At 38.4% G+C, this 26,271-nt stretch overlaps 2 long non-coding RNA genes across 2 annotated transcripts; both read left to right on the top strand.

Annotated features, from left to right (window-relative positions):
• Positions 1 to 11,209: 11,209 nt before the first annotated feature.
• Positions 11,210 to 18,933, top strand: LOC115922650. Its single transcript, XR_004063528.1, has 3 exons — positions 11,210 to 11,350; positions 17,926 to 18,050; positions 18,568 to 18,933. It is a non-coding gene; the product is annotated as an uncharacterized LOC115922650 (long non-coding RNA).
• Positions 11,714 to 15,295, top strand: LOC115922648. The gene is made up of 3 exons (XR_004063527.1): positions 11,714 to 12,068; positions 14,123 to 14,384; positions 14,712 to 15,295. It is a non-coding gene; the product is annotated as an uncharacterized LOC115922648 (long non-coding RNA).
• Positions 18,934 to 26,271: the final 7,338 nt, after the last annotated feature.

Raw genomic sequence — 26,271 nt, 5'->3', positions numbered from 1 at the left:
GTGATGGCCTGTTTTCCTGGTGAGCATTGAGCACAGATTTATGAGAGGGCCTCTTTTAATACCCGGGGGCACTATTAGCCCCCCCCCCCCTCTCTATCTCTCTCTCTCTCTCCCTCTTTTTCACTCTCACTCTCTCTCTCTCTTCCTCTCTTTCACTCTCTCTCTCTCTCCCCCCTCTCTCTCTCTCTCCATGGAGTTGCTCACTCTCTAATGTTCATATTAGTTAAGGGGCAATCGAACATTTTTATTGAGTTGATTTGTATGAACGGTGACAAAATACGAGGAATAGAATCGCAAAGTTTTGAAATAAATCGAATCAATAAGAGGAAAGTAATGACGGTGTTTGAAAGATGAGATGACTAAATCTATGCGATGCTCAAATTGGCAATTTGGTCAGCGGAAGTTTTTCGTGTGCACGGACAACTCTCCCGTCGCTACATACAAAATTATCATTTATTTCTGTTTTTCCTCTTCAGCGCTTCCTCTCTTGGAACGCTACTCAAAATATCTTTTAATGGATAGCATACTATTAGAAAAGGCCATTCCTGAGTCATACATTTTGAGTTTGAATTTTTAGGCATTTTGTGTTTTGAAACAAATGGGAAAATTGTCCGACACTACGTCACAGCGACATTACCGATTCAGCCAATTTGAAATACCAATTGGTACTGTCTTATTTCTGTTCAATATCGTTCAAACCTCAAGCACCAGACTGTTTTTCTTGTTTTTTCGTCGTTCTGTTCGAGTAGTTTGCTATTAAAGGCTGGCTTTTCCTTTATAGAGTGAACTTTGATATTTCCTCTTCGGTGATTTTTCTTATCTAGTAATACACGTGCCCCAAATAAAAGAGCTAAAAAGTATATTCCCTATTCGACGACCTTCACCTATATAGTAGGCTTTAGACTATTTGCCCCCCCCCCCCATATTATTTAAGAGAGCGCGAATTTACTTTGAAGTCGTGTGCGATAAAAAAATCAATACCATCAATAATACTCATAATGATTTGTTATCTTTTATGTCATACAAACCTAAAAACTATTTAGATTTCAATCTGAGAGTCCTGAAACGTAAACTTATATCGCTCTATTTTTCTTCACATGTTGACCACTGCAATCAAAACAAAAATATACCTGTTTGCAATAAAACAAGTTTTCACCCAGTCCGTTTTTCTCATCACTCATCTTATACATAAAAACAGGGTCAATAACTTTGAAATCAAATCTAGGACGGATTTAAAGAGGAGGTTGAGTTCTGGAAAGAGGTGAAAAATAATTTGTGAGCGTAATAATTCTTATTATGCAAGTGCGGAAGATCATCAGATGAGACATGTTCCCTGAAAAGCATGGCTCTTCAAATGCCTTTATATTCTAAATATGTCAGTAACATCGTAAAACTCGGGGGTAGGATTTTTACGCCACGTGTTCGTGTAGTCCCATATACATCTTTCTGTGTACAGTGTTTGTAACTTTACCAAGACTTCTTATCATTTTGATGATTCTAGAACCTTGCAATACACACAAATTCTTATATGCTAGATGATCAACCTTTTCTGGTCGATTCCACACGTTTCTTTCACAATGCAATCGCATGACCAGAACTCAACTTCATCTTTAAGTCGGGTGCGTCGTTATTTTTTGTTCTTCCTGTTTTACTCTTTCTTCAAAGTGTGATGCATTCAGGAAACTGAAACTGAAACTCCCCTGCACATTAAACAGAATAAAGAAGAAACAGAAAAGAGTCCTGGGCCCCATTTCACAAAACTTGTCATCAGTCACAATTGACAGTTTTTGTTATAAGCTATTGAAATCCTTGCTTCTGATTGTTCATCAGCAGATTTTTCACCGATTTTTGTCATTAATTTTGTCGTTGAAAAAAGGCTTTGTGAAACGGGTCCCTGATTTTATTTGCTGTGATTGGTTGGCGGGCATGACGTCATCATGATGACGTAACGATGGTGGTAGTATAAATATATAAAATAAAGAGGCATGGTACATTATCATCTAATACACCGTAGTGTGATAATTTACATCGAAATGCGAGGAAAATGGTAACGTGTTGTTTCCCCGTAGGTGCATAATAAATATTACGACCGTTCGTATTTCCCAAAATGAAATAAAACCCTGTATTGTGTTTTTTATTTTGAATTACAACCCTTTGGAATTATCAACCCTATTTTTTTTTTGGAATATCGAAACTTCGGAATAATGAACCCTACTTCACTTTCGGAACTATGAACCCTCGGGTAAACAAACTTTCGGAAAAATGCAACAAATATCGGAATTATAAACCTATTTGCCATTTTTCGGAATTATGAGCCTCACAGGTATAGGACATTTAAGTTTCAGATTGACGAAATTTCGGAAAACCGAGTACCTTCCGAAGGTCACAAAGACCTGAGTGTATTAAAGGCATCGTTTAACAATGTCAAATCTGAGATGCATGGCCCTACGTGTTATCAGTGTCGTATTATGGTGTAACATTGAATCTCTTAACAATTGCGCTTCAAAATGATCATGAAGAGCCTCATAAAGTAAAAATCTGTGGGTGACCGGTTTTACCGTAATCATTTTCCCCAATAGACTGTACGGTTAGGAAAACGAAAAATGAAATTTCGATTTCCAATAATAAATATCTAGATAATCAGACAGGCGATCGGCTTGTAAAAGTCATGGAATTCCTGACTGACCTAAAGGTTTATCATTATATATAGTAAGATATTAGACTAAGCAAGAGTGCTCGGTCCTTGATATATAAATTGTTGCTGATGATGTTATTTACTTTTTTTTCTGTTCTAATAATAGAAAAGGGCAGAATAGAATAACTTAGACTAGGGGAAGGGTCATCAATTTGTGGACTTGATGACAAAGGCTTTGATAGTGAGAAGTTAGCAATTTGAAATATGAGTATGGCGAGAATGCTATTTACCCCTCGAGCGAAGTTCATGACAGACTTATAGGACAGATTAAAAGTTGGAGGGAACAACATAAGAGAGAAAGAGAGGGAGAGAGCGAGAGAGAGAGAGGGGGGAAAGAGAGAGAGAGAGAGAGGGGGAGAGAGAGAGAGAGGGAGAGGGAGAGAGAGAACGATTTAGAGAGAGAGGGAGAGAGGGAGGTACCGATTCTGTCCGTTTTTAAATATTGTTTTACTCTTTAATCATCTATGGATTCCTTCCTATTACACGCTTCCCACACAGATTGCGCGACCCGCGAAAATACACCCGTCGAAAAAACGAGGGAGTGAATGAAAGGCAAGGGCAAGGGCGTTGAGGTTGTGAAATTTCCTCAGCTATTTGGGTGCGCAATAGGGAAACAGTTCCGGCAGTGGACTAGAAGGGACGGGGAAAGAGATAGAGAGAAAGAGAGAGAGCAGGGGGCGGGGGATCGTGGTAGTCTGGGAGCAAAATGGAGGGCGGGTCGAGCCTATTATACCGCCATCTGGAAACAGGCGAAGCGAGTGTTGCAATCGGGCGCGCAGTGAAATGGGGTAGTCCCCTCCAAAACACCCCAAACAATGAGGAGAGAAGCAGAAAAGGGAAATAGAAAAGGACGGAAAAACAGAAGGATGGACAGGAAGATAGTGTAAGGCCGCTCTTCATGCGGACAAGAATCAGCAATGAAACAAGAATTTGGTTTAAGTTATAGGCCACCTTTCTTTATGTGGCTACATATGACCTTTAGCGGAACCGACCCCCATGACGTTGCACCTTGCTGTCTACTATATCAATCATTTCAAAATATGTTTAGAGTCAGCCAACATAATTTTATAACATTACGTCTTTTGAGATATCGAAATGGCTGATTTGTCAGTATTTTGATACCCATGATATACTTTAAATTTGAAACCGCATAGTAAACTTTAAAACTTAAGAAGATTAAATTAATGTGGATACAAAATTGCTTGGGCATGCATTATATTCCAATGGGTGTTTTAAAGAGTTCTAGAGAGTCTTTACTGCAACCGCCCCTCCCAAATTGAAATGCTGGCTACTCGGATGGTTGCAATATGCGCTGTAACTTATGGGGGGGGGGGGGGGGTTACCTTGCTCCACTATATTCCTTCTTTAGACATATCAATACACTCAATAGATTATTATGCCTTTTGTTAAAATCGGCACCGATAAGTTCTTTGACGTAGTAAATCTTCACACGCCATTTTTTTAAAGGCATTGTGTGGAATTGGTCAGTATTGAATTGCGTGGCTCCGATATTTGATAAAAGAATGCTATTAATCAACAGCCCCTTGGCTATGAACCATAACAGGACCCATTTTACTGACACATGCAAAAGAAAGCTCTTTTATATTGCCTTCATCAAATATCTACACTAATGACGTAACTTAGCAACACGACGCAGAGCTTACAGGGACTTTTAGATTTGCACGACGAGAACGTGGACTTCTCGTGTGACATCCGTTTAAGGGAATGTGACGTCACTGCCAGTCCCTAATGTCCCTTTTGTAGACAACCTCAAATTCTGTAGAAATTTGCAGGAATTATGAATATGTCATGTATGTCCTATCTGTGAAATTTAAACGTTAGCAGTGTCCTAATATTCAAATTATCCAAGGAAACCCGTTTACTTGCTAGACTTCACTGTCAGACACTATTGAGTGACTGACTGGCTTTTTTCTTCTTTGGTAATACCATACATAAAATGAGCTGTAAAGGGTACATGAGCATTTGTCTACATCGATAACCTACTTCTTGTAATGGCCAAAATTAAGCTGATTGAATCTATGCGCAGCATAAAACGTACAACCATTCAGTACAATGGTGTGAAAATCAAGACTTTCACTTATTGGCTCTATAGCTTCTAAGTCGATTCGACAACTAGTAGTCGTTATTTTCCCACTTAAAGACATTTTCAAACCCCCTTTTTTTAACGGAAGTTCTAAATTAGTATTATCTTTCAAATGCCGTTGGAATTTAACCTGTTCATTTTTTGGCCTGCAAATGAGACATAGTACCTTTAAAAGGACGTCACATTGCCTTAAAAGGATGTCACACGTGCAGTCCACGTTCTCGTCGTGCAAATCTAAAAGTAACTATTAATTAAGTTCTAACGACCTTAATCTTCCGAAAAATCGATTTGTGATTACAGGGGAAAAAAGAAAAGTGGTTCATTTAGTCAATAAACATCTTAAGTTCAATAATTAGGCATTGTATTAATTTTGCCTGAAATCCACTCACTCCAGGTTAATATTATTATCACTGTGAAACAAATTTTGGCCATTTGCTGATCTTATAATTACATAATCTTCATACTCAGTAGACTGCTCTTATTTTACACAAGGAAATCTTTAAACAAAATTGACAAGCTGAGATTTTTACTAGGTTTCACAATTTGTCACAACAAATACACTTGTCAAATTTCAGATTAAATGCCATGCAGTTGTATGTATACATCCGTACGTTGTTTTGACAGTATTACCTATTACTTTCATTGAATTTTATGTATTTTCACACCTATTGAAAGATTAATCGTATTGCTTACGATTTATGTAATGAATGTGAATGTCAAATTTGAAATATGAAACTAAACTGAAAAACCCCTGAATCATATGGTTACCCAGACGGCACACAGGTCGAGGACAACGTGAAATTTCCCCTTTTAATATCGCTTGAGGCCGACTCTGGAGTATTTCTCAGATTGTGATAAGAATGAATAGAGATAGGTAGGAAGGGAGTGAGAGATAGCAAAATAATTAAAAAAGAGGCTAGGTAAAGTACATGGATAAACGAGTAAAAAAAATAAAGCCGGTGGCAAGGTGAAAAAAAAAGAAGACAATATCCTTCCAATTTGAAAATGGGTGAAAAAACAGACAGTGGCAAGGTGAACAAGATAAAAAGACAACATCCTTCCAATTTAAAAGAGAATAAACACAGACAGGTACCAAGGTGAAACTAAATAACAAGAAGATATCCTTTTAATTTAAAAATGAGCAAACACAGACAGTGGCAAGGTGAACAAAACAAAAAGATTTATCCTTTCAGTTAAGAAATACAACAGCCGATACAACACGATAAAACACCTCTGTAAAATTCTTTGGAAATCAGAAGAGGGGGGGGGGGGGGGGGGAGGAGGGGGTATAGAGAAGGGGGAGATAGAGAGGGGAGAGATAGAGGGGGAGGGAATAGATAGAGAGGGGTGGATGAAGACAGACACGGGATCATGAGGAATGAAAGGAGGAAGAGATACAAAGAATTTAATTTATTAGAGTGAGTGAGACAAAGAGAGAGAGAGAGAGAGAGAAAGAGAGAGAGAGAGAGAGAGAGAGTGAGAGAGAGAGAGAGAGGGGGGGGGGGGGGGGTAATGGATAGTCCAAACTATAATCGTCAAAGGCAAAGCTACCATTTTCTGACCTCGAATCTATTAATAAAAGTAAACCTCCTTTGTCCTGACGAAAACTTTCGCGCGTTGCTTGTTCTTGAAATAAATTGAGATGATTGAAGATGTGTCGTGCCGGTATTTCACCCCTATATGTAATGTTTATATACAAACAGTACAGCCAGACCTGTTGATTGAATTCTTAATACACCGTACGTGCTATCATGGAGGGTCGGGTCTTTATTTTCTACTGACCTAGGAGTGTCGAACGGGGTCAGCTGACTCGCTTGACCTCCAGGTTCAATCAGGGCTGCGCGATGGCTCAGTGGTATAGTGCAGTGGTCTCGTAACCTACAGGTCCCGGGTTCGAAACCAATCACATGCGCTCGTGCCCTTTGGTAAGGCATTTGTCCCCATTGCCGGGTTCCTTCGAGGGGACTCAAAGCCGTCGGTCCCCTGGTTACTTACTTACAAGCATACATTTGTGTTCTTAGCAGTCAGGTAAACCAAACCAAACCAACCAGCCACTGTCCTAGATATCAGATTGTGTGAATAATTCTAAGGTGTATTGTGTAAATATTGCTTACTAGAGAAATGTTTCATTGTTAGTGCTAAACAAAACAAAAAACTTGTTTATGATTAATACAAATTAATTTATTGTCACAAATTATGATGTGAACGGGGCCAAACTTGACTTACTTTTGCTATTTCTTGGCTTTATTCATCGGATATATGCGTCATTTCTTGCTGTACGTCAATGTAACCTCGAACGTGTGCGTGAAAAAAATTAATAGAATCAACATAGAATCAAAGCAATAATGTAATATCGAAATAAAAATAACACCGCAGCTTCCTGGTTCTTTGCAGAAGGGGTTCATTCGCCCCTCTCCCATGCTGTTTTATACAATAAGTAAGCCCTAAATCCTTTTCACGAATTGTCAGTAGATATCAAGGTTTGCGAGTGTATTACTAAACTATGAATTTTGACATGTAGGTCCTAAATCCTTTTCACGAATTGTGAATAGATGTCAAAGTTTGCGAGTGTATTTATAACTAAACGATGAACTTTTACATTGTATCCGTTATTTAATGGCTCAATGCTACTTTGCAGATTGATTGATAACCATCTCTTGATCCTTTGATAGATAACATACATTTTCTTCGTGAGATTCCTTTCCTCTTCAATATGCCCTAAGCGTTATCCGATCAAGCAAAGATTCATATTATTTGGTTCTCTCTCATACAAATTGGCCCGAATTCACAAAGGAGGTTTGTCGACAAAACCTATGTTTATGTGCTTCATTATGATATGACGCGTTTTTACAAACCTAGGTTTGTATTTGTCAAAACACGTCAAAACGCGTCAGATGACGCACATAAACCTAGGTTTGTCGGCAAACCTCCTTTGTGAATTCGAGCCAATATGTTTGATCAAACAGCATGTACCAATGAGGTATATTTTAAAGAAAAAAGGAAAAATGAAAACAAAAATGCTGTCCTCTCTCTCTCTCCCCCCCCTCTCTCTCTCCCTCTCTCTCTCTCTTTGTCTCTCTGTGTCTGTGTCTGTGTGTCTCTCTCTCTCGTTGTCCCGTGTCCTGATAAATATCATAGTAACTTGGCGGTCAAATGCCCCCTCCCCCCCCCCCCCTCCACGGTAGATTTTAAAAAAATGCAAAGCAATTAACACCCCCAAAATGACGTGATCTCCTGTAGTAGTTTTCCTCACCACGCTTTTCGCGGATATCCTCACCGAATGCTAACCGACGATGAATTGGAGATACAAAGCCACATTTCAGTTTATAGAACCTTGTGTCTGCAAATAATTTTTTTGTTCGACTGATTCACTGCCCACTACCTTCGGCCGCCCCCTCCCAACATAAAAAAACAACACGGCTGCGCCATTGATTCGCCTCTTGTTTCAAGTTTCAAGTTAATTTATCTTTCTTTCATAACACACATTACAACATTTATGACATGAATATATAAGAGTGAACAGAATATGGCGTTACAATAGAAAGATGAGGTGACCTTGGTTGAAAGCAAGGTTTGTGGATTTAAGGTCCCTCATGAGTAGTTTATGATGTATGTCCTAAAAGAACAAACTCGTCAGATAAGAATAATGCGTACATTTAAATGCTTACAAAATGTAAACTAACTAAACAACTGAGAAAGTATTAAACATAAATAAGTACAATAAAATCTACTGACTACTAAATAATGGCTATAAACAACAGGAACAGGAATATACTACGAACAACAGGACTGAAACACAGACAAAAACTAAACAAGACAGACAGATGAATAAATGTGAGAAACGGGAGTTCACAAGCCCTTTTAAAAAATGACGTAATCTCCTTTTATAGTTTTCCACATCCATGTTATCGGCGGATATCCTCACCATGCTAGTATTAGCGGATAATCATCACCACGCTGTTAGCGGATATCCTCACCAAAACAAAGACATTTGATTTAAAAATATCCTGAATTCCACGGCATCAGTATCGACCAGTTTGGTTGTGTGGTATGTGACATATTGCTCAACCTCTTTCTAAAATTAGTTTGCTACTGGAAAACTGCTAAATCTTAACAAAACTGTATTCATTTTTAACACAAACATTGTCTTTACCGAGTCATCTCAAAATGTCAACTTTTCCTACTGAGGCTTACGTAAAATATAAATCTTATCAGTGTGATAAATGTATTTTTGTTATATTATTTATGATTAAATTTTACTCGAGAAAATAAAATGAATCAGCCTGAATCTCATTATCAATCGAAATTTGATGTTTTCTAAAGCAGAATAAGTATTAATGATATTACTACTATTACTACAACTGCTACTACTACTACTGCTACTACTTCTACTACTTCTACTACTACTATTACTACTACTACTACTACTACTACTTCTACTACTACTTCTACCACTACTACTACTACTACTACTGCTACTACTACAACTACAACTACTATTGCTACTACTATTACTACTACTATTACCACTACCACTACTACTACTACTACTACTACTACTACTACTACTACTACTACTACTACTACTACTATTACTACTACTATTACCACTACTACTACTACTACTACTACTACTACTACTACTACTACTACTACTACTACTACTACTACTACTCTTACTACATCTCCTTATACTACTACTGCCACTACTACTATTACTACTACTACTACTACTACTACTACTACTACTACTACTACTACTATATTACTTCTACTACTACTACTACCACTACCACTACTACCACTACCACTATCAAGGCTACTACTCCTACTCCTGTTACTACTCCTATAATAATATTACTACTTATACTATCACTACTATACTAATTTTGCTTCTACTACTGCAACCATACCGTATTACTTCTATTACTACTACTACTACTGCTCTTACCACTCCTACTACTGCTTTAGCTTACTACTAATGCTAATACTATCGCTGTTTTACTTAACATTAGACTAAGTTAATAACTGAGTTATTGTGTGTCTATGTGAACAGATACGATGGCCTGCAAAAATGTTTGTGGGGGGGGGGGGGGGGGCTGCCCTATAGCTGTGACGAAAGATTTAACCGAATTCATATCTACAATTTGAAGAGAACGTGTTCAGAATTATCAGTTTTATGCCATTTCAAACCGAAATCAATTGTGGCTTAGAGATGAATATTATAAAGCCCCACACGTAACAAATGTAAACCCCAGATTCCCTCTCTCACATGACTTAAATATATATCAAACATAACTGTGTGCGTGCGACAATCCATGTTATAGTCATGCATAATGAAGCAAAGCCCCCATGGACAATCGCAGGCGGCTGAAGTTCAAATAGAGCTTGAAATCTTCAGAATATTATATGACCTTTGATTCCCGACCGATATATCAAGTTGAAATGCCTTTCTTTCATATGACCTTTGAGCTTGGCTCTTTCTACACCATCACCAATGTCATGCACACCCCCCCCCCAAAAAAAAAAATGCATTGCCGGTAGTGCTGGCATAAGCCATGGTGTTGTTTCACCAGAATAGATGTCATACTTCACCCGTTTAAACTCACATTTCGTTTCCTTTGTATTGCAAATGTATGTACATGTATTGAGTAAATAAGAGAGAATAAAAGATTCGAGAGTACAATTAAGTTAGGTCTATTTACTCAGAGAGAGGCGCGACGGTGGGAGAGCAGTGGTCTCGTAACCGGAAGGTCCCGGGTTTGAACTCGCTGCGCAAGTGCCCTTTGGTAAGGATTTTTTCCTCATTATCAAGTTCCTCGGAGAGGACTTAATGCCGTCGCACAGAGGGCCAGGGAGGAACCAAAGTGCGCCAAAACTCATGTTTGGGGATTTATTTTTTATAAATCCAGAAGAAATGTTTGGATTTCCAGGGATTTTCACTTCAATTTTATTACCAACATTTTCTCTGATGTCTAAGCTTTAAGTTGATACCAGATTTGGCTGCCCGATTCTGCCCGTTTTTAGGTTAGAGCCGTTTTCCTTGCAACATTGCCCTGAAAAATGTGTTTATTTTGGTCCGCGGTGTCAGAACAAGCAAAGAGATTCGATCATACACAGTATGTCCTCCGTAGGAGGACTAGAGGGCCAACTAAAATCGTGACCTTTGACATTTCATAGGTTTTGCATTGGATGCATTATGGGGGTTTTGTCCGATTTGAACGACGGTTTTGGAGGGTCAATGAATATTCATGAGCAATGACGTAAAAAATACGCCAACTACTGTTTGTTAATTGGCCATCGACAAAATGTTTTATGTATTAGGTCATGCATAAAACATTTTTTTCATTCCCAGAATTCCCTACGATTTGAGCACGAAAATGGCGGTTGTATGAACTGCAACTTTCAAGTTATTCAATTACGAACAATGAAACATTTTTCTTTTAAGTGAATTTCTATTATAATAGAAGTTTGTCAAGTACATCTCAGTGAAGCAGAAAATCTTCAGGCAAACATCGACATCAAAGTGATACCATACGGATACCAAAAAAGTAAGTAAAGATCAATTTTGTGTGAAGATCTCTGAAATGATTGTGATGTGTTCGTCATTGCAGTGAGGGGATCTCCGCATTGTCACAACGTATTACCCGGTTAACCCCCTACCCCATCCTCTTTTCTTTCTTCTGACCAAAGCATATTAACTGATTGAATGAACTCTGATTTAAGTCATCGACGGTAGTATTTTTAGAAAATATCAGGATTTTACCGTAGGTTATTTCAATGAGCACATCTCATAATTTTAAGTTCAGTTCATAGCTTGATTACCGATAGTAATCGGTCGTAGATGTGGACCTGTTGGAGACTGCGCAAATGGCTCATTGCTAGTCCAAGCCGATGAGATCTCGTCGAGCCTATGGCCCGAATTCACAAAGGAGGTTTAGATTTAACCCAGGCTAAATCGCGTCATAATACGTCATAACCCCGAGCTTTAGACCATGGGTCATTATTTTGGTATTCACAAAGGAAGTTTAGATTTAACCCAGGCTAAATCGCGTCATATTACGTCATATTTTTAACCTGCTCAGAAGGGTGGTTTAAAACAGCGGACTAAATCTAACCCACGGTTTAACGCGTCATATGACGTCATACCAGCGAGCTTTGGCTTTTTAGCGCAGACGATCGTACAAATTTTGTTGACAAATTTGTGGTGAAACATAGTGAAGAGACCTTCACAAAGTTGCTGTTTTTTCAACTTTGATAGCCTACATTGTAAGTATTTTTAGTTATTCACAACATATTTGTACCATATTCTCAGTTCTGCTACAATGGAAGCCCAATCGAACATGATTTATGTGCGTAAAAAGTGCACGAATAATAATCTTCATCGTAAGTTGCACAGCCTTTGCGAACATTGTCGCAGAACCTAACGCAGCTCGGACCCATGCGTGTGTATTTGTGTTGTGTTGTTTATGTAATCCTGCGAGGCAAGGCAATTTCGCAATAACTGCGAATGTGCCAGCTAACAATACGAAATTAGTTATAACTTCACACAATTGTGTGATTCGGGAAGAAAAATATGATAATCATGACATTTGAGACATTCCTGGCCGGGGGGGGGGGGGGGGGGGGGGGGTAGCGACAGTTTCATTTGTATTTTCTGCTCTGCTGATGCTGCTTCTCATCTAACGGAGGAGAACGAAAAATGTCGAAATGAAAATGAAAATTCTTCCACGCTGATGGATTTCACTAGAGTCTAGTCTAGTCTAGGCCTACTATATACAGAGGCCTGGTCTAGACCTAGATCTAGACTAGTCTCTAGTATACTACTAGTCCTACACTGACACTCAGTATATCTACTGACTGAATAAGACTTGAGCTTGAGCTCGAAGTCGATCGGTGGCAGTGAGAAACGCAAACACGACGTGGGCCTAGGCTAGATGATACTTGATAGATCTAGGTCTAGGCCTAACGTTAGATCTATCTAGATCTAGTCCTCAGTCTCAAGAAATTAGTCAAAGCACGCCAAACCATGGCATGAATTAATAAAAAGTATTTTGTAAATTATTGTAAAAGATGCAGAATCTAGATCTAGATCTAGGTCTAGATCTAGATCTAGAGGTGTAGAATCTAACTGTTAGACCTAGATCTAGACCCTAGTCTAGATCTAGGCTAGACCCTAGATCTAGTCTATTCTAGAATCTAGATTTAGAAATTGAAATGGAATAAAATGTTTTTCAAAATAGACCTAGACTAGATCTAAGTTAGACCTAGATCTAGTCTAGATCTAGTACTCTAGACTTTCTAGAATCTATCTAGAACTAGATCGTAGTTAGACCGAATTTTCCGTCTCTTTCGTTCGTTAGCCTAGCCTCTTATTGGGGTAGGGTCGGCCGGCTCTCTCTTTAGAGAGAGCCGGCCGACCCTACCCCAATAAGAGGCTAGGCTAACGAACGAAAGAGACGGAAAATTCGGTCTAGATCGTAGTAGACCTAGGCCGTAGGGTCTACCGGTCTAGACCTCAGGCTCTAGATCTAGAATCTAGTCTAGGCCTATGTGGTCTAGACCTTTCTAAACCTAGACTCTAGACCTACTTTTCATAAATTCATGCCAAGCCCGCGCCGATGGTTTGTTGTGTTGTGTCTTGAGAAGTTGAGTGTTTGTGTGTCTCACCGTCACTGAGTTCGAGCACAAGTCTGAGCTGAATGAGAGGTACTTTGTCTTTAGGCCCATCTAGACTAGACTCTAGTAGACTACTGACTGTCGAATGTCTCTAGAGTCTACACTCAACTCCTACAAATTTATACTTCATCATGATCATGTCTAGGCCTAGAGTCTACATCAATACATTGTTGTACTTGAATTTTGAAGCAAGTTTAAAATCTGTGCAAGCAAATAGCCAATAAATCAATGTGCGTTCTTCCTAATCTACATGTAATCTTAGTCAAATTCAACCTTTCACATGGGACATCTAATGCTAATTTACATGTAGATCTACATGTATCTAATTTCACATTTTATCAAGCATGAGTAGATTTTGAACAAAACATTACACGAACTGGCCCCTACGTTCTTATGGAGGTTCAGTGACATCATCTTTCCTAATTACCCAATAGTATGAATCAATAGCACTCATTTCTTTAATGCAATCAAAGTATTGTTAATATTTTTTTTAGAGTTTGCAAAAGCTATTCAAAATCAGATTGTCTACAATACAAAGAATGCAAAACATGTAATATCATAGGATTTATTTGATAAACAATGAATGATATTTTTTCATTTCATGTTCTAATTTTAATTCACTTTTTTCTATTTTGTTGTGACAGAGACAGCATGGCTGAATATATTCACCATCTCCGCCAGCTTGATCGGAACAGAGAGTTGATAGGCAGACCTCAGAGAGGCCTTCGTGACCCATGAACCCTTTTGAAGTGTATGATGATGAGTCATTTTGGACCAGGTACTGGTTTTCCAAAGAGACAGCGCTCTACCTCATCAACTTGGTGGATGAAGAGCTGAGGAGGACGACAGACAGAAACGACCCAATACCTATACAGGTAGTGACAGCACTTCGATTCTATGCTGTTGGTGAGTAATTTACCTTATTTAGTATTTAGTAAATTTCTATTTAATTTGGGCTGAGCGAAAAAGTAAAAGGGTAAAATTGCGGTTACCATGTTTTGCGGGAGGTTTTTTCATAAATCGGGAGATTCTACATCAAAGCGGGAGGAAGGGCGTGGTGGCCTGAGACTCCCTCTAAATGCAAGAGGGTTGACAGCCCTGATTTAATAAAAAATCTATTCTACAATTTTAAGGACATTAAACATTTCTCAGTTTGAGAATTTGATCTGGCCATGTAACTTGTAAGAAATTGTACTAGTTGATATTTCACTAAAAGGATTTTTTTTTTTACAGGGTCATTCCAAAAGATGCATGGTGATGAGGCACAACTTTCACAGTCTTCTGTATGCAGAGTCATCAAAGACGTGTCAGAAGCGTTTGCAAGAAGAAAGAAACAATTCATGAAGTTCCCAACATCAAGAGAAGAAGTAGAAGCAACACAGCAGCAGTTCTACCAATACTGCAGGTTGCCAGGTTTTCTAGGTGCAATTGATAGGACTCATGTCTACATCAAGAGTCCTGGTGGAGATCAAGCCCTGTATTTTATTAATAGGAAGAACAGATACTCTATTAATGAAATGAAAATTTTCCCTTTTTTTGGAGATGCTCCCCATTTACTTTTAATCCAATTAATTAAATGACCGATATGGAATTGGTTCACCCTTTAGTTTCTCTGAACGAAACGTACACCCATGCAGTACTGTGGTCTGAAACAATTAGACCGGATGATTTGAAATCTAATGGTTGATATAGTTCCTCCAAAAAACATTTTTGCAAAAAGTACCAACCACTTTGAAAGGGAAATCGTCATCATCTTCATCATCATCAACATCATCACTGAAATCGTTATTTGACTGCTTCATCACCATCGCCACCGACAACATGATTGCTGTCATCATTATCATCACTGACATCATCATCGACTTCAACATTTCCTTCATCAATAACCTTGAATACTTGTTTTGATTATCCATATTAAATCGTCAATATTTAAATATAAATTTCTCTTGTTTGATCGTGTGGTTTTTCTCGTGAAATCATTAAGTTAGGAGGTAAACGTTTTACAAGGGAATGACCTACTTTGTTTATCTTGTTTAATTATTAATATACCATTTGCTGTTATCTATTACTTATAATTACCCAGTACACACCATGAATTAAAATGGATTCGGTATGTTTCGCTAAATCCAAACACCTGTGCAGTACAACATTAAGAGAGAGGAGAGAGAGAGAGCAAAAGATAAAGAGAGAGATGAAGAAAGAAGGAGAAAGGGTATGTGTGAGAGAGAGAGGTGGAGAGAAAAGAGAAAGAAAAGGGGTACGAGAGGGATTTAAAAAAATGGAGTTCTAACGAAATGAAAAGATATTTGAGAGAGGTGGGGTGGAGAGCTGGTGAAAAAAGAGAGACAACAAACAAAAACAAGGAAGGTGAAAGAGTGAGAAATAGAGACGAAATTTACAAAAAAGTTCTTTTCTTTTTGTTTAAATCACTATTCCCTTGAGAAATTCAATAAAGCAGAAAAATTAAGAAAAAAAAAATGAACGCCCCCCTAAGAAAAGAATTAATACTGTAACAGCAAATAAACAAATTCAGAAAAAATTAATGCCCCCCCCCTAAAAAAACAATTAATGCCCCCTCCCCCCTAAGAAAAATTAAAAACAAAATTACCCCCACCCCCTAAGAAAACAATTAATGCCCCCTCCCCCCTATGAAAAATTAAGAACAACATTAACCCCCCCCCTAAAAAAACAAACCATCCCCTAAGAAAACAATTGATGTCCCCCCCCCCCCCCCGAATTAGGCCTAATAATTTTTTATCACATGTCAAGACTGCCTTGTTTTTGCTGTCCTATTTTATATGACCAGTAAGCCCGTTTTTTTTCTCAATACATCTATGCATTTCATGCATTAATGCCAGTATTTTCTATCAGATAGTATTTATCGTATAACCTTTCAGCCCTTTCTTTCTACATCATCAACACATTCTGGACTAAACGTCATCGATCGTTTTCGCTGCCTCTACGGAGTCTACGCTATATATAACACGAGTCTACTCTTACTTCGGATTGATTAATTGCTAAACTAAAGTGTGACCTACTCTCTAAAATCATCATAACAATCAACGAAAATGTGATCATATAGCTCTAAAATGAACACTACATCATAGAAAATTTTCACTCTGGTATAAGGATCGTTTACAGAAGTTTTTTGTGGACTCTTCCACGAAAACTGTCGATGTTTAGTGTGTTGTGATGCCCAGCTGATCATATTTATGTCGGACGATTATAGGCCATAAATTAACAACGAGAGTGAGGAATTATTGAGGTAATTTATGCGAAATTCGGTAATATTTTGAGGACATCTGTCAGAGAACTGTTTTAGTATGTGAATAGTGGTTTAAAGTCTTATCTCAACTTAGAATCGGTCGGTTTTCAGTCTCTACTTGTAGGCGAAGAGTAATAGCCCAAATACAACTGAATCTGGACTTAGCAGACGACGGTGAACTAGGTGGAGTAACCAAGTGTTCTGAGCGCGCATGCTCAGTTCAATGCTTCAATTCTGCGCATGCTCAGTTTATTTTTTTGCTCTCTTAGGCATGCTTAAACCGTGGGTTAAACCGTGGGTTAGATTTAGACCATGGGTTATTTAACCCACGCTTTGTGAATACCGAGCGAGGTTTAAACCGTGGGTTAGATTTAGCCTGGGCTAAATAACCCAGGGTTAGATTTAGCCTGGGTTAAATCTAAACCTCCTTTGTGAATTCGGGCCTATGTGTCTCTTATGATCTTCAATCCGCCGGTTCTAGCCGGCTGTAACACTCCACCAAGAAGCGACTGCGTTTCCTGAGCTGGCGCGGCTATAACTTACAGTGTGTTACTGTAAAGCCTAGGGCTAGGCTAGTATTCATAGCATAGTCTGGCCTGAATTTTCTGTCTCTTTTGTTCGTTAGCCTCTGATTTGGGTAGGGTCGGCTCCTCTCTTCAGCCGACCCTACCCAAATCAGAGGCTAACGAACGAAAGAGACCAGAAACATTCGGGCTAAGCAGAGCCTAAGCAGTGAGCAGAGCCTAGGTCTAGATCTAGACTAGTCTAGATCTAGCACTTAAATATAAACAGCATTTAACCCCACATCTAGTATAGGCCTAGATCTAGGGCTAGATTCTAGGCCTAATGCATTCTAATAAAGAAAGACTAAATGCCTGGTGTAGGTGGATCAAATAAATGATGTGGAAGTTATGGAGAGGGGGGGGGGGGGGGGGGGTGCACAATCATTCTGTGCCCCCTTTTTCAGATGTGGCATAGGGACGGGTCTAGATCTAGATCTAGAGTCTAGATTTTATGCCACCCCTTTTAGTTTTATGTTGGTGAGAATTCTGGATCCAACCCTACATATGATATGGATATTTCTTTCTCTATTAAAGGACATGAACAAAGTTATAAACTGATAACTAATGCATTTGATATTAGCAGGAACCTTACTAAGTTTATTTTTTCTTTAAATTGTAGATCCTATGGAACAAAGAAGCAGATAATGATCACAGAAGTGCAACAAAGAGCACCAGGACCTGATCATCAAATGTTATGGTGTAGATTTAATCAGGAACAGGACACCTAAGTTGAACTCTGGCAAGGTATGTTTGTATGAAGTTCGAAAATATTCAGGCTGTATAATCTAAGCCCATGCGAACACCGCACTCGACTTGGACTATATACAAAGATTTGGGGAACTGTCATCTTGTGTTGCATTATATCTTGTAATTCTCATTTATTCTCTAGCTTTTTATTTAGGTGACAAACTATGGTGTTGCTACAGTTTATTCTCTCAGCATATTAAAAGACGTACTCAGAGGCATTTTCCCCTAAATATTACATTATATCTAACAAACTTTTGTTCACAAAAGTCTAGCAAATAATAACTTAAAATAAATTGGAAATTACTTTTAAAATAATTGGAAATACATCTAAACCTTTACTCTTCTTTTCAAAAAAGGCCCTATCAGATAGACATAAGTTTATCATTTTTTAATAAATTTAAATGCAAGACCTAAAAAAAGTGGGGAGGTACTAGATCTATTTTTGAAAATCCAATATAATGCAGCAGTTTTAATCTTATTTGATTTCTCCTCTCTTTTTGTTTTTATTATGCAGGTTGTCCCTTGCAGAAGGTTTGATACCCAGGCTTCTTTTGTACAAGTCCCTAGTCCACCCTCATCTTGAGAACTGCTCCGGTGTCTGGGATCCCTACAACATCTCAGATGTCCAGGACGCTACTTCACAATGGGGACCACAAGAGAAGCAGCAGTTTGACTGAGATGATCAGCACCTTTAGTTGCCTACTATATCTACAACTACAAGGCACCCTGCAAGAGGACTGGGAATGGTGCACAAGATAGTCAATGGTCTCTCCGCTCTCCCTTGAAAATTTTCCCACTGTACTACTTATAGCTACTTGTGCCCTCTATATAGCAAACAATGCCTAATCGGTGCCTGTTGGTCCCCCATGATCCTCTTCTTCTTATATTAATTGAGAGCTGATTTGATGAGATAACCACCTGTAAGTGACCTTGCAGGGTGGTCTAATCCCCCTGACCAAACTAGTACAGAAAAGTTTGTATGTGCCCAACACTCTGTCCCAAAGTTAATGGAACTTACTTCCAGCAAATATAGTGCATGCTGACAGTCCAGAGAACTGCCAGGGACTACTTCTGAGGCATCTACTCTCCTTATCCCATTTATCCCACTTAGAAACAATCTATCTTCCTCACACCACTTGTAATCTTTAGTATTAATTCATCTCCGTGATAGGCTACAACGCCTTTTGAAGATTACCAGAAGAAGAAGAAGAAGGTATATCGAGGGTCATGAAAGTAATCATTTGTTCTTTTAAATGCGTGTACATGTAACATAGTTGTTTGATATTTAATCTTAAGTCAAGTTCTGACAAATATATTAGGGATGCTGAACTGGATAGTAAATTGAAGGGGGGGAATAAAATGATGTAGTTCAATAGTAATACTGTAGTAATATAATTAATAACATTAATAATAATAACAATATTACAAATAGTAACAATAATGACAATGATCATGATAATAGCAGTAATAATAATGATAATACAGGTAGTAGTAAAAACAACAATAATGTCAAATGTAAGATAAAGTACTCATAAAACTCAGTATATACCTGTGCTTTACATAATAAAATAGCATGTTGATATTATTGAATTTTTTTCCTCAAAATCTACAGTAAACGTTTACAACTGAAAAATTTGAATTCAAGAGACAGCACCCCCCCCCCCCTCCCCCATCCTTTTGTCATCCTTTTGTTGATGTCATGTTGGATTCAAAAAGATCTTTATAGAAACAAAATATGTTGATAAATGAGTTCATAGATGTTAATAAATTAGTTAATACTACTTAATTCTGTTCTTTTCATTTTCTTATTTTGTGAAATATATGTGATGATGCTGGTGATTATGATGATGTAGGCACTCTGTAATGATGATGCTCTATGACTGAGGTGAGATGGGGGCTGATGCAGTCTTGTGTAGAATTGAGTATGGTGTTCGACCTTTTGATGTTTGTTTATATCTGGCATCAGCGAGATAGATTTAACCATCTTTCCTAATGAGAGAGAAAGCGGAAATGTAACAAGAGAGTGGGCAAGACTAATGTATAAATATAGTATAAAAAATGGTTTACAATAAAGATGAGGGGGGGGGGGGGGTTAAATAAAGAATAGGTCAATGCCAAAATGATGAAAGCATAGGTAATTGGGGTGTGGATGGGGGAGGGAGGGCAATAGAGCCTATGGAAATGTCAATATTGGAAGGGGTCCCTGTATTGAAAATGTTACTGATGGGGGGGAGGGGGGGGGGGGGCAAATTTTAAAAAAATCAGTGGCGACGAATGCAAGAATGAAAAGAACGAGACAATATAGAAATTTCATTGGGGATATGGGGCACAATATGAAGATCATTGAAGTCGAGGTGAGAATGATTCATTATTTGGACACTAAAAATATGAATATATCACTTGTTGAGTGGGCTAAATGATCAGTGCAATTTTTCTGATTAAAAAAATATTTAAGTTAATAAACGAACAAAACAAAAAAGAGGTAAAACATGAATTGAGGTACCACAGTGAAATGGGGTCATTATTTTTGCCTTTTAACTGAACTGAATTTAAAAAAATGTACTTTCCATCCTGGTGACAGTGAAGTTTGTGGCCCCAACTAAGTCAACCATTTAAAAGTTTATTTACCCCCCCCCCACCCCCCCCCCCCCCCCCCCAACACACACACCTCCCCAACTCTGACCTTTGTTCTACATTTATTCGGCCCAAGGATTCTGTCGAGAGTAACGCATGCGCATTGCCTTTTTTCATTACGATAATATGCTAATAAGTGGAAATGAGCTCATGAATATTCCAAATTTTAATTTACATATTTTACGCGCTGCGCGCAGTCCAAAATCCCCATTTCGCTGGTGCACTAAACATTTGTCGTCTTCATAGGCTAATACATGAAAAGTGGAAGCAGTGTGCACTTTTGACCCTCCAAAATTTCCCCATGGCTAGACGGATGCAGAAGCGGAGTTGAACCCCCCTGAGAACAAGTGTCACGCGCCCCCTCGCGCCGTGATCACGAATCCTTCATGATTCAGCCGCGGACCCCAAAAACCCACATTTTTCGGGGCAATGTGGCAAGGGAAATCGGCTCTAACATAACAACGGGCAAGATCGGGCAGCCAAATTTGGTATCAACGTGAAGCTTAGACATAAAAAAAAATGGTGGTATTAAAATTTAAGCGGTACACCGCGGAGATCTAAACATTTCTTCTGGATTTATAAAAAACATGGATGATTAGTCCATTTTTCAGTGAATTACCCTATAATATATCATGAATATTGTGTTTCTATTAATTTTAACCCATTCATTCAACGAAATGAAGTATCAGGAATGATGTGAGAGAAATTTCATATCAATAACTTAAAAACTTTATGTTCAATTGAAAGATTTATAAAATAAGTCACTTTTGCACTAAAACTGTGAATATGTAGGATTTTGCTGTTTGAAGTAGTAAATTTATACCCTTATTGTGCATACAGAAAATGAAATATTTCACTGAGGTATTCCTCTATGTATTACTGGGCAAGAAAAAAATTGAAAAAAATAAATCACCCAAAATTAGTTTTGGCGCACTTTGGTTCCTCCCTGGCCCACATGCTTTCTTGGCAGTAATATGTAAAACAAACAAAAATAAGAACATTAATCAACCGGTAATGGTCTCATGTTTCCATCTTTACCAATTTGGGGCATTCTGAGGAGGCTGGGAACAGTGTGTGGTATGTGTGTGGAAGTGTGGTCGGGTGGTGGGCATGTTTGTGTGTGACGGTGTGTCGTGTGTCGCATTGTGGGGGGGGGGGGGGGGGTATGGGGTAGGAGGGTGTTTGGTTGGATGGGGTTACTTGTTTTATGTTATAACTGATTTCATTTTTTTTCATCAATCGTACAATCTATGTATTGAAAATGTATTGAATCATGTCAAGATAAAAAACAAGTGTTTTTCTAGGATTGATTTGTATTCTTTTGGAATCATTAAAAAAAACTAAATTGTAGAAAAAAAACCCCACCAAAACATATATCCTGAACACACGCACACACACATGCCATAGAGAAGCCATTGGTTTCAATACACCCATACAAATCAATTTAAATGAAGTCAATGGACCGTTGATCGAAAAGAAATCAGACGAAGAAATTCAATGCAGTAGCTGTGGAGTCTCCAACAGGCCCGAACAGGGCTCGACATCAATTCTTTTCCTTTCCCACAATAAGGATTTATCACAGAAGGAGGTGAAAAACGATCATGATTATCAAGTAAATACAAGATTTCTAGAGCATGCTAGGAATCCAAACCATTGTGATAATCTAACAATATCCCTTCATCGTCATTTCCCCATCATTCTGAACATTCCATATATCTGTATTCACGTTAAAGGTAATACAAAGTTCTGGTATGGGGTCATGAATTTGGTTCAAATGAACATATTGGAAGCATAATTATGCGATCCTACAATATTCAGTGATCGTTGTCGCGGTTGAAATCGAGTCTAAAGTTATGAAATTGTAAATAATAAACTCAAGATAGGTCAAGATATTAATCAAGCTATAAAACAATGTTTCTTGACTAAAATTGACCAATTAGCTGTTCCCGTTTGGAAATCATATATGACAGCTACATATTCTGAGATTTTCATGGTCGCAGCTGCTATTGTAAGGCCGTAGGCGCTATAATGTATTTATCAACTTTTACCGGGAGCACCGTTAAATTTTTATATTCAATTTTTCTCGAAAGCAGAATTGTTTTAGGGGCCAAATTTCTAGTGCTTATACTACATCCACAGGGGCATCCCAATATATCAAAATGGTAAAGAATCACTATCCAGGCCAATTTTCAAAATTTCCAAAACTACGTATTACCTTTAATGTTCCTCTTTTTTCTAAAGGGTATATAATTATATAAGTGTTGACTTAAAAATATAGGCCAATATTTAATGACAAATAAGTAATCACATGTTCAATCGAAATTAGCCTTCTCAAAAGGAGCTTGTATGCCCCTGCCTTGTGGCTATTTGGATTGCGGTTCGTATAGAATGTTGTTCCTTTATTAGGGGGAAGTGCAGTCTGAAAAAAGTTTTGAATTAATCAGGAAAATCATAAAATGTGACAACTGCGGATTATTCTTTTGAGGGTTCATCTTTATAACGGCATTCATGCGCATTGCTTCATTTAACAATGCCTTGAAGGAGAGCATTTTTTTCCCTTCTAATGGTTCTGGTTGTGGTGAGAAAGACGATATGAATTAATCAAGAAAGTCATAAAATGCGTGACGGCTGAGGATTATTCTTTTGAAGGATCATCTACATACCGGCATTTACGAGCATTGGATCATTGAACACATCCTTGAAGTTGAAGGAGAGCTTTTTTTTCTTCTGAGATTTGTGGTGAGATAAGTTTACGGCTGAATTCCACTGCTGTTTGCTCTTCAAAAGACCCTGACAGGCGGGAAAACTTGGCACCCTGCTCAATGACAAATCACCCCAAACAGTTCAAATCCGCATCCAAGGCGATATCGGGGCTTCGAAAGATTTATGACATCTTTTTAAAGGCCAACTGCACTACTGGTAGCTACTTGCGCCCTCTATATAACAAACAATGCCTAATCGGTGACCATTAGTCCCCCATGATCCTCTTTTTCTTATGCTAACTGAGAGCTGAGTTGATGAGATAACCACCTGTCCAGTGACCTTGCAGAGCGGTCTAATCCCTCTGGTAAACTACGGCAGATAAGCTTTAAAGGGTGTCTACCAATGAACTTCTATATTTTGTGTTCATATTAGACTGAAGTTGGATATAATTGGAGATAAGGGAGTTTGTCTTTATAACCCTGGACAATTAGGGAACATCCCATCTTTGCTCCGCGCCTACCAGTAGTTTGGTTTTTCCTGGGCTATTAAAGGGATTGTGTATCTTTGTCTGAGATTCTGAAAGAAATTCCTAGATTTAGAACTTTAGTTTATTCAGGAACCCCATGACTTTTACAAGCCGATCGCCTGTCTGATTATCAAGATATTTATGACTGGAAATCGAAATTTCTACAGTCTATTGGGGAAATGAGTATGGTAAAACCGGTCACTCAAAGATTTTTTTACTTTTTTAAGGCACTTCATGATCATTTTGAAGCGCAATTTGTTTTAGGGCTTCAATATTACACCATATCACAGACACTGAGAACACATATGGTCATGCATCTCATATTTAACATTGTTAAACGATGCCTTTAAGTGTCCTTTATGCAAGTTTGATCAAAGATTTCAAAGTGGCGTAGAAATGACAAGAATACACCCTCTAAAGTGGATACTTTTTTTCAGAACGTAACCTGAAGAATTGTTTCTCAAGCTCATTTTTTGTTACTATAGAATAATATGCGAGTGCTAAGATTCATCCATTTTAATGTAAATTTAACAGCGTCATGAATATGTCACATAAATCTAGGGACGTGTGGGGCAGAGCCATTGTTAAAATGTTTGCAAATTTGAAATGCTCTTTTAGTCGATGATGGTTTAAAAATAAGTGGTTTATTTTAACCTACAGCTGAGAAAGCATGAATTGAATTGAATTGAACTTTATTTCATTCATCATAAAAACATCATAACAAACATATAAAATACAAAACATAGCGTACATATTAAAGAGAAACATTTACAATACAAATACAACAACAAAAATATATATGAATGTGGAGACAGCTAGAAAAGCCAAAGGCTTTATTGGTGCTGCCACCAAAACAGTAATAAAGTATTAACAGTATTATATTGTTGTTTGAGAGGGTGAAAAAAAAAAAAAAAAAAAAAAGCATAGGTAAGTCATTAGAAGTAAACAACCAGGGAACCAATGGCGGCTTCAAGTACTATCCGAGGAACTTGGTAATGAACTTGACTTCGAACCCCCGGGACCTTTCACTGATAAAATTTATTATATTTAACTTTTAGTTTCAGGTGTCTGAACTACATGTACACATCTTACCATTATTATTATTTAAAAAATAGATAAGGAATGTCTTTTCTCTGAATAGACCCGCCTAGTTTTTTATTTGATTGTATTTATTTTATTTTTTGATTTTAAAGAACGACATGGGCGTAATATTCGTGATAAATACCTTTAAAAGTGGCATAAATCTCTTGGCTCACAGTTACAAATGGTTTAAAGCTTATCTGCCGTAGTTTGCAGGAGGGATTTGACTGCCCTGCAAGGTCACTGGACAGGTGGTTATCTCATTAACTCAGCTCTCAGTTAACATAAGAAAAAGAGGATCATGGGGGACCAATGGTCACCGATTAGGCATTGTTTGTTATATAGAGGGCGCAATTAGCTACAAGTAGTGCAGTGGGCCTTTAAGTTCAGAGCCAGCATCATGAACAAACTTGTGATCAGCACCGCATTTGCCCAGTTCGATCGCTTCTATTATGCTGAGCTCAAGTAAATTGGCATAGGTATGCAGAGCTCAATGTTACCCTGAAATTAGTCATCAACAAATTAATCTTTACACAAACGGTTTCCATGCGAATCAAAGAACTTAAATCTGGATGACATTGAATGGCCTGCCTTCTATAGGTCACACAGGCGGTCATATCACAAATTGGAGGGGGGGGGGGGGGGGTGGATTATCAATGGCAGCAACTGGATTCTATGGCGGGTGGGGCGAGGGGCACGGGCTGTCAATGGCGGATCTAGGGGGATGGGGACCCGGTAGGCCCGCCCCCCCCGGGAAAAAAAACGTGTAAAAATACATGATTTTACCTCGCCCAAGGGGGGGGGGGGTGCATGAGGGCCAAAAAAAGAAAAAAAAAAAAAGTGCTCACTTCCCCCCCCCCCTTTTCGGCCGGCGCGATTTTCAAATTTTCGGGAGCAAAAAAAAAGGTTGGGCCCCCTCCCCTAAGAAATCCTGGATCCGCGCCTGCGTTACATTAGAAGACCTGCAAACAAAATAATAATACATACAAAACCTAAACAAGCAACACTAACCCCTCCTCTTCCTCCCGTGGCCCACTGAATCTGTCACCCTCTATATCTCACTGAGATGCTTTCGAACTTTTCGATTTTGGATCCGCCAACTTTTCTGACGAATGTTGGCGAAAATCAGGGATGTTTAGCGACAACCACATTTGAGCGAATTTTGCGAAAGTGTTTGCGAAAGGCAGTTTGCGACTATGAGCGACTGTAAGCAAATATTAGTGACCGATTTTGCCAAGATTAACAACTTTTTGCACATCCTTTGCCACTATTTGT

This window comes from Strongylocentrotus purpuratus, unplaced genomic scaffold, assembly GCF_000002235.5.
Source record: "Strongylocentrotus purpuratus isolate Spur 01 unplaced genomic scaffold, Spur_5.0 spur5_scaffold_12, whole genome shotgun sequence".
NCBI lineage: Eukaryota > Metazoa > Echinodermata > Echinoidea > Camarodonta > Strongylocentrotidae > Strongylocentrotus > Strongylocentrotus purpuratus.
The sequence above is the reverse complement of the archived record's forward strand: the minus strand, read 5'-3'. Positions and strand labels throughout refer to the sequence as shown.